Source organism: Ursus americanus, chromosome 5 (assembly GCF_024610735.1).
Source record: "Ursus americanus isolate L20-20 chromosome 5, mUrsAme1.1.p, whole genome shotgun sequence".
Taxonomy (NCBI): Eukaryota; Metazoa; Chordata; class Mammalia; order Carnivora; family Ursidae; genus Ursus; species Ursus americanus.
The window spans coordinates 17,005,464-17,020,459 of NC_142131.1; the positions used below are offsets into that span (position 1 = coordinate 17,005,464).

General features: G+C 37.5%; 1 long non-coding RNA gene across 1 annotated transcript in view; it reads left to right on the forward strand.

Annotated features, from left to right (window-relative positions):
- Positions 1-11,915, forward strand: part of LOC148110044 (uncharacterized) — a 64,945-nt gene extending 53,030 nt beyond the window's left edge. Inside the window, exon 3 of the long non-coding RNA XR_015724317.1 lies at positions 10,899-11,915. This is a non-coding gene — a long non-coding RNA (uncharacterized LOC148110044). The remainder of the gene's footprint in view (positions 1-10,898) is intronic.
- The last annotated feature ends 3,081 nt before the right edge of the window (positions 11,916-14,996 follow it).

The following is a 14,996-nucleotide window of genomic DNA, read 5'->3' on the forward strand; positions in this document are numbered from 1 at the left end:
TAAACTTTCACAGGTGTTGACATGTCCAACTGTAAATGGCGATATCATTATAAATACTCCCTTGATCTGATTATGATGTTTTTTTAAAATGCAGATATTTGTTGAAAAATAACTTGTTGATTAATAACTTAGGAGAGGCCTTAATTGAAAGGTTCTCCCACCCCTCTACAAGTATAACTTCTTGCAAAGTTATTTATATATAATCACATATCCTAGGGAGCTATTTTTTATATATATGTATAAATATATATGTTTATATAAAATATATTTATATATAATATTTATAACATACTATAATTTATTATTAATAAATAATATATTTATTACTATATATAAATATATAGTAATCATATGGTAATATCGTATATACATTTATTTATCTCATACTCCAGGATTTAAAGATTTCTGAATTACAAAAATAACCTTAGAAAGTAAGAGCAAACTCAAAACTAACATATCAACTCTAGAATACAAGATATTTTTTTCTGCCATTTTTATATTACTCAGGTGATATTTTCCCGTGCTTTGTTATTTGAATTATCAAGGAAACAAACCCTCCAAAATGCTTATACTGTAACTTCCCTTTGTTGCTGCAGAATGCTCCTCCCCAGAAATTTATTTTAGCTTGCATCAAGTTACCTTTAGTTACTGTTTTGTAAAAAGTGAGAAATCACAAAGCGTTTATACAAATGATTGAATCTTTGACCTGAGATTCGTTTTCTTCAATGGCAGGCTTGTGGTTTGGTTGTGTTCAGGGTGCAGCTTGCTGGCGGGTGGGGTATGCTGTGCGTGAGATAGCAAAAAGAGATCTGAATGAGTAAAAGTAAACATCCAGAATAAAGGAGCAGTTGAAAGGGGTTTGTGAACAAGGGGGGTTGCAGCGGAGGAGAATGGATGAGGGTGGGGCTGCTCCAACCCTTTGTTTCCCTTCACAGTGGTGCCTCTGAGGGACCTGCATTGTGCCATGAATGAACGACCATCTCTCAAACGGGCTAATAGTCATCCCTTGTAAGCACATTTAAACTATCTAGCCTAAATATTTAGAGTTATTTGGGGCTCTTTTTTCATTAATTAGTGGCTACCTACCTACCACTCCTCGATTTTCTGTACACTCTTTTCCTGATAACTTTCTACAAGACACATGCTGAAATCCCTGGCTGAAAGTTATGCCTGGGACTTGGTGCTGTTGAATTTAGTCTGAAGAAAAATCATTTATTTCGTGAGATTTATATATGCTAGTTAGAGAGACTGCACATCAAATGAGATGCAAACTCAAACGCAATTTATTTCTATTTTCAAGTTTTAATTTCTGGGCAGAAAGGCTACTTGAGCACAATTTCCGTTTATTTGCTCTTAAGTGGGAAAAGAAAACCCACGTCTGAAGAGTCATCTGGCAGAATCTATAAACCACAGAGGGAAGTTGACCGAGTACAGGCTGCAAAAAGAAAAAGAAAAAAGGAAACAGATTTTTTTCCTTTCACTAAATATCAAGTATTTGTGTTTTATAATTCTGCAGATTCTCTAGGTAGGTGTCTTGACGGGAGATAAAACTTGAATGTCTATGAGGGACTCAGCCACAATTTCCAAGTGTCATTTAAATTCAATTACTAACTTTTTCAGTATTGTAACTGGTGATTAGCCTCCTAGGGAAACACCATCAATAAAACAACTTAATTACTGAAAACCCAAGTATAGGAGCGATGTGTACTTTACTGTCATTTATATATGTACAGAAATGTCTTGTATAGCTGATAGCTTATTTGATAAGGCCTTACATAAAGGGTAAATTTTTCTTCTGAGGTAACAAGTGATAAAACTACAAGGGATTTTAATTATTGACCTTTGGAGCAAACATTCTTGACTCAAAATACCTTCACCAATTATGTAGAGTGCAAAAATTTGAAGCTGTGGTCATACTTAGCATTTTCATAATGCAATTCTTTTTATCTTTGGAGAACATTTGTCTTTGACTTTGAAATATAAATGCAAAACAAAGATAATCTTATATTTGAGAGGATGTGATAATATAAATAAATATTTTAATTGTAAATAATTATAACTTTATCAGTACTTAAATATGGGTTCTGGTTACACCGCAGTGTTCAAATTGTGAAAATTAATTAAGCTGGTGGTTATTATTTGTTTCCTCTCAGTACATATATTTTATTTCAATAAATAGCCTATTTAAAATTTTAAATAATTTCTAGAATCATAACACTTCAGGAGTTACCTTACAAATTGTCCAATAGAGATTTCCCAACAGGTCTTTCTGTTTTGAAGGGACAATTTTATACCCAGACTGTTTTGACAGGGTGGAAGCCCTTGACAACCCATCTCTTGCATCTTTAGAAAGGGTATAAACAATAAACATGATAGAACTCTGAAAACCAAGGTACAAATTGTAATTATAAAATATTGTTAACTTTTCTAAGGGATAGCAAGTTGCATGAGACAAGTTTGTTTACCTCCACGAACTCAAAATATAGACAGGACAAAGTTAGACATATTTATAAGTAAGTGTGCTAGTTCTTCTGACTGAAATACAAAGAATTATGGAGTATCTTTGATAAATGCTTACAATGTTATTTCTCCAAAAGTTTTACCTGAATAATAGTTATTTTTTCCCAACAGCCCTATGAAGTAGTTACTATTATTTCTACTTTACAGATGGAGAACTAAGACTTTAAAATCATTAAAAAACAAAAAGTTAGTAAGTGTTGAAGAATGAATTTGAGTGAGGGCAGTCTGACTCTGGAATCTATGTTCTTCTCTACTATTGGAGATGAAAATACTTCTTAGGGCCTCTAGAAGTCTCCAAGAGGGAACAAGCAAATGTAGAGTTCTTAACTTCTTCAGATGAAATGCATCTTCAGTATGAATTAGACAGTGACAGAATCAAAACGTGTGTTCTCCAACTTGTTAATTTAGACCTTGAAGTAGATTTACACGTAGAAATGCTATTATAAATATATTCCCCAGCTTACCAGTATCTGTTTAACTCCTGGTTAGGATTTTCTGTGCTAAACTTAGAGATCAGTTTGCTGTGTTTTATGTCTTATGAAGTATTCCTTGTTTACTATATACTTATTGAGTACGTACTCTGTGCCACAGCAAAGCATTACACTGATTATTAGGCCCCATATTCTAACAGAAGAAACAAGGAATTATTGAAAGCATTGTAATAAGTTCTATAGTAAACATACTTTCATAGTGTTTTAGGAGTACAGTAGAAGGTAGATTTGTCCTGACTAGTGGATTTGGGGAAGATTTTAAATTACATATCTACTGTAACAGAACTGCTCCTCATTATTCTTTTATGCCCCTTAATGGTAGAACTATGGTTTTTGGTCCTTGTTTATCTAGAATTCAATCAACATAGTTTTGGAGAGTCTAAATATTGCTGAGATTTTAACACATGGTTGAAAATTCTTTAATATTTCTCAATGGAGAGGTGGGGTTGGTTTTCCTCCCTTTCAATTTGGGAGGCCATGTGGTTGCTATGAACAATACAGGGCTGGGAATGGTACTATATCTGAGACCAGTTCATTAAAGGACATGGTGCTTGTCTTGTTTGCGAGGACAGAACACTTGCTCTTGGAGATGTGAGCTGCCATATAAAAGGTCTGACTTGGAATCATATATTTTGAGAATTAGTAAAGTGAGAGACATGACTATTAAAATGAAAAAAAAAAAAAAGGAGTCTAACTAGAGGCCTTCATGTTAAAGATGATCCAGTCAAGATTCCCAGCTGAGCCTTGCCTTCCTTCCATCCATCTCCAACAGGGTGCTAGAAATGTGAACGGAGCCATCTTGGATTTTAATGACCAGCTGAATGTTACCAAATTACCTCTATTTATGGTATGCAGAAAAAAAAAAGGGAGTCTCCCAGCCAGGCTCCATCCAAATTCCTGATCTACAAAATCGTAAGGTATAATAAAGTGGTTGTTATTTAAAGCCACTAAATTATGAAAAAATTCATTATACAATTCTACATAGCTATAACAAACTAGATAAACATGTTCAAAATTATCTTCCACATATTAAAAGTATTTGCTTTCAGATCTTTCTAACTATACTCTTATCTCTTTCCTTCATTAGAATTGTTGAATGATTGAATAAAAGATGGGATTAAGAATCAGGGCTTTAACACTAGACAAACACACAAAAATATAATAAAGTGTGATAAATGCTCTGAAGTAACTTAAGACGTGTGAAGAACACGTGAAGAACACGTGTGAAGAGCAACTATTAGGAGAATCTAGTCCACGTTAGATGCTCAGAGAAAATTACTCTTCAGAGGTGAGATGAAGGATGGGAAGGAGTAGGTGGAAGGAAATTAAAAGAATGGATTTTTCTAAGAAGAAAGAAGAGCTATGTGGCAAGTCTATAAAATAGGAAAGAGATCAGAATATTCTGGAAACTGAAGGAAAAAGAAATAACCACTATAACTGAAACACAAAAAGCAAATAAGAGAACAGCTCAAAATGATTTTGGAAATGTGGTTCAAGAGCCATTTTATAGAGGAAAACTTTTTTTAAAGAACTTGGATTTAATCCCAAATTCAATGGGAAGTTATGTAAATTCTTTATAGGTGTTAGCTATTATTATTTCTACTTGTGTTGTAAAATATTTGCCAGCTCTCTTTCTAATAAAACATTTTATTTATAATACTAATATAGCATTGAACTTTTAATATTTTTTTCTTTGCAGAAATTTGAATTCTTCTCAAACCAAAAGCAGGTTCTCAGCAGAAAGATTAATGCTATTTCTTCCTATAATTTGTCCCCACATGGTAACTCCTAGGCAGCCTCTGGAAGCTACCATGGCACAGAAGTTAAGTGGAAAAAGAAAAAAGGCTCCAGGGAAATAGAGAATCAAGGTCCATCTGTTGTCAACACTGAAAAAACAAAACAAAACATGTTCTCAGTGGTCATAGTGAGGGCCCAAATGGTATTTCCCATGGCAGTTGTGAGGCTTAAATAAAATAATCCATATATTTCGCCATGACACGATGTGCCACACAGTGGTGTTTTAGTAAGTGTTAGTTATTATTGTTATATTTGATGTATAATTATGGTGAGGTAACTTTTCTCCCAAAATGATGTAAAGCGTACTTGTGAGGTAAGCATTCACAAGCTGAGTATTTCTTGTCAGTAGTCCTTATTTAGAGAGGCTAGCTTTTCTGTTATAAGTTATAGGCAATATACCAAGCTGTCACTGAATAGAGCCATTATTTTGAGGGCAAGTGAGTTACCTAATTTTATAAATAAGCCTGGACAAAAGTTGGATTGCTTCCAATGGACGAGTTTGCTCCTTTCTCACATACTTCACAATACGGTGAGATCATTTAGGATCACTTCACCCAAACTTGGATAGTTAGTGTAACCTAATAAAACTAAAGTGGTATGGACTCTACTTCCTCCTCTTTCCTTCCCACTCCAACACGCCACAGGCATAAGAATGTGGCCATTCCTCCCAAACCAGTGTTCTTTCTCTGTGTCTTCCCCCATCTGCACCCAGATGCAGAAGCTCCTGAGGGGCATTTCCAGGGGAAAGGTATAACCATGAGATGCAGGGAGCCTGGTTCCTTAAATCACCGTGTGAAAGCTCTCGACCCAAAGCCTGGGCTTGAGCTGCTGTGTGAGCGAGGAAGAGACGTTTCGCCCCTTAAGCCACTCACTGAGATCTTTGGACTTTAGGTTTAGCTATGGGAGTAACTGCATTAACTGCTTGAGACACTGCAGAAAATACCATTCTCTCAAGATAGAAACGTATTTTTAAAAAATCACTTAAAATTACCATCTTTTTCTCCTGTTTAGTTGTCTGTTTCTCCTAATAGTACCATCATTTTCCCAGGCTCTCAGTCTCAAAATCTCGGTGTTATCATTGGCTCTGTTTTGTTCCTCATATATAATTCGTTGCCGTCTTCAGTCAGTTGGAATCCTCAGTGATCTTTCCACCTTGATGATATTTCTTCATCAAATACAGCAATTTAGAACTTTGGCCTCTTCTCTTGATCATTAGTTTAGCAATTCAACCACAATTTGTTTGGTTCTCAGTATGTGCTAGGGAGCCTATCAGTCAGAGTCCATCTGGGAGACAGAAACCACACAGTCATTTGAATCGGAAAAATTCAGTATAAGAATTAACTAGCACAAAGGATTTTTAAAAAAGACTCTAAGGCTAGAGAAGTAGCGAATGCAAAAAGCACAGGGAATCAGAGAACAACATCGATGTCCCCATATTCTATTGGCTCAGAAACTACTTGGGCCACGATACAGAAGTAAGTATTTATAATAGATTTGGATAAATGCTATATGATGGGGGTATATAAGATAGTTCATAGGAACAGAGAAGCTCACTTAATCCACTCTGGGAATTGGGAGAATGATCATGGAAGAGCTGACGTTTTGGGTGAGTTTTGAAGAGAGAGCAGGCACTAGCTGGATGGGGCATGGGTGAAGAGAAATTCTCCAGATAGGAAACAGCGAGGGCAAAGGCCAAGAGTGAGCTAGAACATTGCTCATTTGAGGAATCATAAATTATGTAAATTGCAAACTATGGCAAAAAAAAATGACCCTAATCTGTCAACTGGGGCTAGATCATAAATTTTTGTTTGTTTTTTAAATGTTATTCTAAGAAGCTTGAATTTTATCTTGAAGACATCAGAGAGTAACCTAAGGATTAGAAACAGTTGGTTAGGGTAAAGGGGATTGTCAAAATTAGAATCACAATACTGAAAAGCCATTGCCCGGATGAACTTGATGTAAATTCTGCAAGGATTGATATCTCTATTCACTGGGAAGGCCTCCGTGCCTATAAATAGTACCTGGTACTTAGCACAGGCTCAAATACTTTGAGCCAAACGAATGAATGAATGAGTGAGTGAGAGTTTGTTGTGAAGATGGCACCTAGTTTGACTTGAGCTAGAATTAATTGAGTATTCACTTGTGGGAGTTGAGGAGCTAGGTGGATAGAACTCTCCAGCTCAAGAGCGATTCTGTCAAGAAATTTAGTTTGGGGAGTTGCCAAGATGCAGGCAGGATTTGAGCTCTTGAGTCTAACTAAAATCATTTAAGGAGAGTGTGATGGAATGATATAAAATGAGGGTTATAACAGAATTTAGGAAACATCAATAGTTACTACAGAAATAGAGAAAAAGGAGTCAGAAATGAGACGGAGCCATAACCACATAACCAAAGATTTTGGACAAGATCATAACAGAGACGTAATTTGAAGACAGCGAAGGAGAGAGCTCAAGAAAGAAGCAACAGTGGACTCAGCATGAGAGTCAAGTGAGATAAAAAAGTGCGGTTAGTGTCTTTTAATCTGGCCTTTTCTCCCAAATCTTGTAATACAACCTACATGTTGCTCTCTGTGGAGCCTTCCTAAAGTCGAGCTCTAATCATTTAACTTCCTCTTTAAAAACTTCCGATGATTCCTCATTGCCCTTGATTCCTGATCAGGAACAATCCAGGAGGCCTTACCCTCAGGACAGGTGTGACCTCTGCTTTGAGTCCCATGGCTTTGCACTGGGACTTACCCCACTGAACCTTTTCATTAGTATTTGTGGACTGTTCTTATCACATCTGTAATCCCCCTCAACTGGACTCTTAAGTTTTCTGAGAACAGGAGCTGAGTCTCACTCTTTGTATCTCTGCAGATTTAGCATGATGCTTAATTTTTAGAAAATCAAATGTATTAAACACCATATTCTGAAAATTGAACTAGATTGCCTTTCCCGATAATGCTATTAATTAACTTTGAAGCTTCTAAGTTAGGTAAGATATTCCCATTTTGCCTCTTCAGTGGACCAAAAATTCCTTCCTACATTACTCTTTTTTTTTTAAGATTTTATTTATTTATTGGACAGAGATAGAGACAGCCAGTGAGAGAGGGAACACAAGCAGGGGGAGTAGGAGAGGAAGAAGCAGGCTCCCAGCGGAGGAGCCTGATGTGGGGCTCGATCCCATAACACCGGGATCACGCCCTGAGCCGAAGGCAGACGCTTAACCGCTGTGCCACCCAGGCGCCCCCCTACATTACTCTTATGTGGAAAACCAGAGCTTCAAGCCAGGGCTGTGTGCCCTTCAAGACTGAAATGCTTTTCCACACTGTACCACACTATAGATGGAAGGACCCAATACATATTTATTTAATTAAATTGGTTTGAATTGATATCGACCTTGGAAATGGTTTTCAGTTGTGTTGGTGGAGTTCTTCACTTTGTCCTTTTTTTTTTTAAAGATTTTATTTATTTATTTGACAGAGAGAGAACACAATCAGGGGAGTGGAAAGCAGAGGGGGAGGGAGAAGCAGGCTCCCCGGCAGAGCAGGGAGCCCAATGCGGGGCTCAACCCCAGGACCCTGGGATCATGACCTGAGCTGAAGGCAGACGCTTAACCGACTGAGCCACCCGGGCGCCCCTTTGCTTTGTCTTTTGCCTGTTGTTTTAATTATATGATTTGGATGATGATATGGAAAGCGAGGGTGGGGGATAAAAGGACAGTAAGTTGTAGAGGACGGAATTAGGATTTTGAATGATACTGACAAGTTGAAAGGATGGGTTAAAACGAACGAGCTGAAATTCAACAGGAAGAATTCTGGAGGATGTGTTAGCGGTGGGAAGGCGCAAAAGGTGAAAGATCAGTTAGGATGGTTTTCAATAGTCCAGGAGAGAAGAAATGAGGACTTGAACTCTGTTAATGGGAAGGGATGTGAGTGACACGGTGCATTTAGAATCTATATACCTTGACAAGTGAATGGATGCAAGGATGAGGAAGACAGATTCAAATGGGACTTTAAATATTTGAGCCTGAATAACCCAGAAAAGGTGAAGACATTGGCAGAGACAGAGAGGTCAGAAAAGGGACCCCGATGGGGAGTGGAATGAAAAGAAGCACAGGGATTTTGGCTTCAGGTATGCAAGTTATTCAAGAGGACATAAAACCATTTTCTTTTTGAAAATCAGGACGCTGTCGATTCATCTCATTTATTTTTGGCGAGGCATTAAACCTGTTCATAAGTTTTACAGTTCTGTAGTAGTGAGCAAATACTTTGTGCCCCCAACAAAGCCGAGGGCTTTACATACATCCTCTTACCTAATTGCCCGAACTTGCCTTGAAAGTCCATTTCCAGCTGAGGAAATTGAAGGTGGCAACTAGAAAAGACAACCTAAAGATAACCAGAGACATTTTTTAAGACATCCAAAAACATTTGCAGAAATCACTAAAGCTCATACTGAATTCATTATTAAAGTTCATATTAAATGAAATTGCTCTCTTTTTATAACGTTTCTGCCTAACATAAACTGTTAGTTAAGCTGCGTTCATCTCAATGGACTCGATATGTCACTTCGTTTCCCGTTTTGTCACCATTTTGGCATTTACTCGTCGGCTGAATCTGTCTGTTCCTGACCTTCTTGCTTAAGAGGAGCTCTAGCCCTCGGAACTAAAATTCTGAGTCTGATCCGTCTGGCTACCCTTAGCTGGCCTTAGGCCCCCACTCGGGGGAAAGGAACTTGAATATTCTCTGCCGGGTGTGTCTTCTTGAAATTCTCCCACTCTCTCTGGACTTTCTAGGACTAGTGTTTGAACCAGCTTTTGAAGTCGGAGGGAGAGTTTCACAAGTGGATATGAGAAGAGAGATATTCCAGACAGGAGAAACAGTATGTGCAAAGCTCGCTGCAGGGAAGGCACAGCAGACTAAGGTCTTTGTCTTAATGATCTTTGTTACACTTTTCTCTGTAGAAAGAGTCTTTACAGTGAAGGTTGAAGATGAAGACTAAGAGATTCATAGTTCTATGCTTTACTTTCATCTTCTCAGAACAGGTGGTTTTCCCTTTTCGTCCATTTTTTACACCAAACATAGCTGAAGTGGACTTCCCTGTTTCCAGTCTTACCCTTAAAACTTTCTGTCGTCTTTGACTTTCTCTCATTAGTGATGGTCACAAAGGTACATGACGTCTTTTATTTATAAATCTTAGCTCATCAAAACTCCATGGTTTCTGAGATTAGTCCGTCTTTATGTCTTCATAGGTATTGCTTTAATTTTTGTTTTGCTTAACTGTTGTGCCCATAAGAATCTTCTTTGGGGAGCTAAGAAAGGGTGCTCTAGACACCAGATCATGACTACGATGTTGCTTTATTTTATCAATGGCTTTCTTAAAAGCCTAAGGTACATATTTAAGAACCTCCAATAGGCAATTTTCACAATTTTATGAACTCACAGATGACATATGGCAATCAACTGTTGGTTGTTCCTCCCGATGTTTAATTTTTCTTTATTTTCTCAGTGATGAATTCCACAAGTGTTACTGGGATATACAACAAAGACCACATTTCTCAGGTTCATGGGCCTAAATTACGGCCAATTGGATGTAAGTTGAGATTATGGTATGTGTATATAGGAAGTGTCCTCAAAGGAAGGTGATATAAACTTTTCTTTTAATAAAGTTGGAATGACTGGTGCTCTAGCTGCCATCTCAGGCTGATTAAGAGGCCTCAGCAGAAAAGCAGTAGCCATAATAATGGCAGACAGACTATGTAGCATTTGCCATGTGCCAGCATTTACTCTTTATGCTTCACGTACGTTAACTCATATGCAACTCACGTGCATATCATAATCATATGAGATGGGGATCTCCGTTTCTTTATCTCTAAATAGTGCTTAAGAGCAGGGTTCCTACGGCTACATTGACACATTGATGCTGCCATTTATCATCTGTACCTTACTTAGCAAGTAAAGACTTAAAAAGAACAGCACCTAGACGTGAGAAGCACTCATTAAATGTTAGCTACGGTTACTTTTGAGTACTTATTACAAATTCCTACCCACAGTTCCAACGAACAATTTCCGTTAAAGTAATTTATAGTTAGTAATTATCAATCTGTTTACAGATGTAGATACGGAGGCACAGAGAAGTGAAACGACTTGCCAAAGACTGAACAACTGGAAAGCGGTGAAGTTAAATTCTATGTCCCTGTTCTTCATCTATTCCATTTTGAATGAAGGGCTGAGAAGAGCCTGGAATCTGCACTAAAGTGTGAGGTTGCTACCCTAACCCTGGAAAGCTGCCCTTTGGACTTTTTCAGCAAAGATTCAAATCTTACGCACTATGCCAGTTAGTTTGGATTTTCTCTCGCATGCCGCTAAACTTAATTCCAACCGTATCATGTCTCAGTTTCTCCCAAGGTCATTGCCACTTTCCGGTCATTACCCAATTCTTTCTTCTACATCAGAGTGAAGTGCAGAGTAACAGTTCTTGTTCCCCTTGTATCTTCTGGGAGGTAAAATTATGAGCAGCGTTAGTGAAGCATTTTAAACAGGAAGTTCAAGTTGTAATGGGGTTCATGTTCTCAGACATGTAGATAGTTATAGGCCGCACAGCTCTGTCGGCATCTTGTCCCAGGTCTGTATCATTTATTGCCTGTCTTAGGAGGTCATCATTCACCTCCTCTACACGCTCAGGCATTCAGTAGGACACTCTCACCAGCGAAGCACTAGCATCTCTTCTTTTTTTATTTTCATCCAGTCTCAAGCATGCCTCTATCTTCATGGTCATGAGTTTTAGTAGAAATACATATCTGACTAGTTCTTGTAGCTAAACTTATGATTTTAAGAACAAGAAGCTATTGAGAAATGGTGGCCCTCTTTGTTTAATACAAACACTTCATCGTTTCTGCTGGGAGTGTCTAATGGAAATACAGTAGGATTGGAGTCTTGTTTTCAATTTTGGCTCTTAGGAACTATTAAAATTGTTTGGTATAAAATGTCATAAGTTGAAAAGCAGGACAAAATGATGAGTACATTAACAACGTTTAAACTAACAAATTTAGGGGTGCATGGGTGGCTCAGGATGTTGAGCATCTGACTCTTGATTTCGGCTCAGGTCATGATCTCAGGGTCATGAGGTCAAGCCCTGAGTCAGGCTCCGTGTTGGGCATGGATCCTGCTTGGCTTTCTCTCTTTCCCTCTCCCTCTGTTGCTCCCCTGCCCCCATTCATGCTCTCTCGTTCTTTCAAAACAAATGTTTTTAAATAAAAATTTTAAAAAATAAACTAACCAATTTAGAAATGAGTTGAATCTGATCTAATATTCTCTACTTGTTTTATCTGATGCTGCTATTAGATAATGTTTAGCTGTAATATAGAAATTCATCTATAGATCTTATTTTCTACAATTTCAATGATCTGGCTAGATATAGAAATTCACATTAGCACATTTTAATAATTTGCTTTTTTACTAATTTTGTTTTTACTAATTCTCAGAAGTGAGAACTGGGAAATCCGTAGTACGTGAACATGAGGAGGCAAAAAAATTATGTGTAAATTTTAGGCCAGAATAACGAAATAGAATAGCTTTTGAAAACTGGTCTACCTTTTGTTACTGTTGCCTAGGCAGTCGACTACCAGGATGTTTTGATTTAACCTCGAATCTTCTCAGATACACTCTGAGGTGTAACACTAACACACTAAAGTAAATACCACAAAACATCCTTTGCCTTTGAAACATAACTGCTGTCATAATGACCATCTGCCGGCTGTAGGTTGCGAACAGTCAGTGACCTCTGACATTTATGACAAATTATGTACCAAAGTGCTAGTGACGCCTTGTTAAAATGAAGCCAGAGGCCCTCAAGTTCTCAACCCCTCTTGTCTTTAAAAGCCTGGGTTAAACGGCAGCAAGAGGCCGCCTGGACAGAAAACAGACATGGCGACAGCTAAAAGGAAATGAAATCCTAATTCTCTACCCTTTGACTTTTGCAGCTAGCTTCACTGCAATGTGCTTTCAACCATTAAACTACCTTAACCTTCGGAAGAGCCAAACCAGTTAAAATTGACTGAAAATTTGCACATCACCACCCAAGATTCGATTGATTCTTATTTGAAAATTGCGGGGAGGACAGTCGCTTACCGCAATATTTTTAACCAACAAAATATGTTTCTCAGTCACCTCTGCGGCACAGTGAAATGGATGTCATGTAAAAAGCAATGTGAAGAACACTTTTCAAAGTCACAAAGTTAGTCCAGCTGCAAAATACAGTAGCGTCAGCTGGATTTAGACAGAGTAGACTATATTGTGTAAATGGCTTTTTAAAAATACATAAAAAGCAATCTTACTTTTGATTCCACTTCCACAGATGGGATAAAACAAGGTTACTTAGTATTTATAAGACTCTATCAGTATATTTTTGTAAGCAATACTTATTTTATTACTATTGTCATGAAAAATGGTGAAAATAATGTACACAAAATAAACTTATGCAATGCAATTTCTTCATAAAAAAGCCCAAGGCATTTTTAATATATGATCTCGTGACACAAGGTAATGGTCTGAAGACCCAAATCTCAAATAAGTTAACATAGTAATTGGCAAGCTTATGAGGCAAGCCATATAAAAAAAGAAAGCCGCATAACTAACTCTGTATGATGGGCTAACATAAGAATGTTGACATACTGCGAAATATTAAGATATTTCTTAAGCAAAACCTTTAGGAAAATTGAAGCTCCTAAGTGCCCAGTTTCTCACCTGTGTTCTCTTGACTGTTAAATATCAAATAGATTGTGTGGTCTCTGGCATGGGGAAAAAAAAAGAGAGAGAGAGGAACTGAGCAAGGACAGCGTAGAGCACTAAGGCATGTACTTTGAACAATGCAAAAATCTACATTGTACCCCCAAGCTTATCTAAAACATAGTTTACCTATATATTTTTAAAGAAATTACAAAGTTTCCATAACTTTGCTATGTTGCAAATATTATCTACTGTTTCAAAAATTGCTTTAGATAAAATTCTAACTTGTCCAAACGAGAATTTATGACCACTGCAAAACCAGCTTCGAATGAAACTTAATTCTTTGTGTGAGGGGATGCGAGGTATTCATTTAACAGGTTTGAATTTCGAAATTGGATTCAATGATAGATAAAATGAATTCCAGAAATACCCCATCCCCATGTTTCTTCTCTGTGTGTTTTAAAAACTCTATCAGGCAATTATTTTCTTATCTTTCTGGACTACTTTTAGAGGGCATGGGTCACAGATTTAGCTATTGCAAATTCTCTTGTATTAGCATTTTATAAATCACTGGTACCCGTATAAAATATGCACATAAATATATGAATATGTTTGCATATATGTACATGAATTTTATAATTGTGACTTTACCATTTTTTTTAAAGATTTTATTTATTTATTTGACAGAGAGACAGCCAGCGAGAGAGGGAACACAAGCAGGGGGAGTGGGAGAGGAAGAAGCAGGCTCCTAGCGGAGGAGCCTGATGTGGGGCTCGATCCCAGAACGCCGGGATCACGCCCTGAGCCAAAGGCAGACGCTTAACGACTGCGCTACCCAGGCGCCCCTACCATTTTTATTTTAATATTCAAATTGATATTCCAGAGACAAAATCTGGTCTTAAGCAAAGTTTATAGTATATTTCCGGTTCCTTTTCTGCCCTTGCATTTCAGCGGATTCTTTCATCCACATTCAGTACCTTTCTTTGTCCTTTTTGCCCCTCCAAGGACCAACACTTCCTTTTCCTCCTGTTCCCCATCAAAATTATCAGCTACGTTGCAGTCCCCAGACGTGTTTTCTTTTCTGGAAATGAACAAAATAGTACTGATGAATACAGAAGCAGTCACAGATTTTTCCATGGGATGTTAGATCTAAAACCTTATAGATCACAGAACCCAGTGATTTTTCATAAATATATATTTTAAATTAATGGGGTTCCTTTTACTTTTCTAAAGGTATCTCTGTTTGAAGTAGAAGGGGGGGGGGACAAGAGCCCTTGTTACTCATCTTGATTTCCACCTCTTTGAGCTTCTCTCTGTCTACTGTGGCTTGTGAAAGACTCCTTGAAAAGAGTTTGAAAAGCTTTCCATAGCTCAACTATACAGACAGATAGCCGAGTCCAAAAGAAGTGAAGTGACTTTGGCTCCTTGTCTGAAATGTCCCTCCTTAGTCTATGTCTTCATTTTTAAAAGCCCTTTTTATAGGA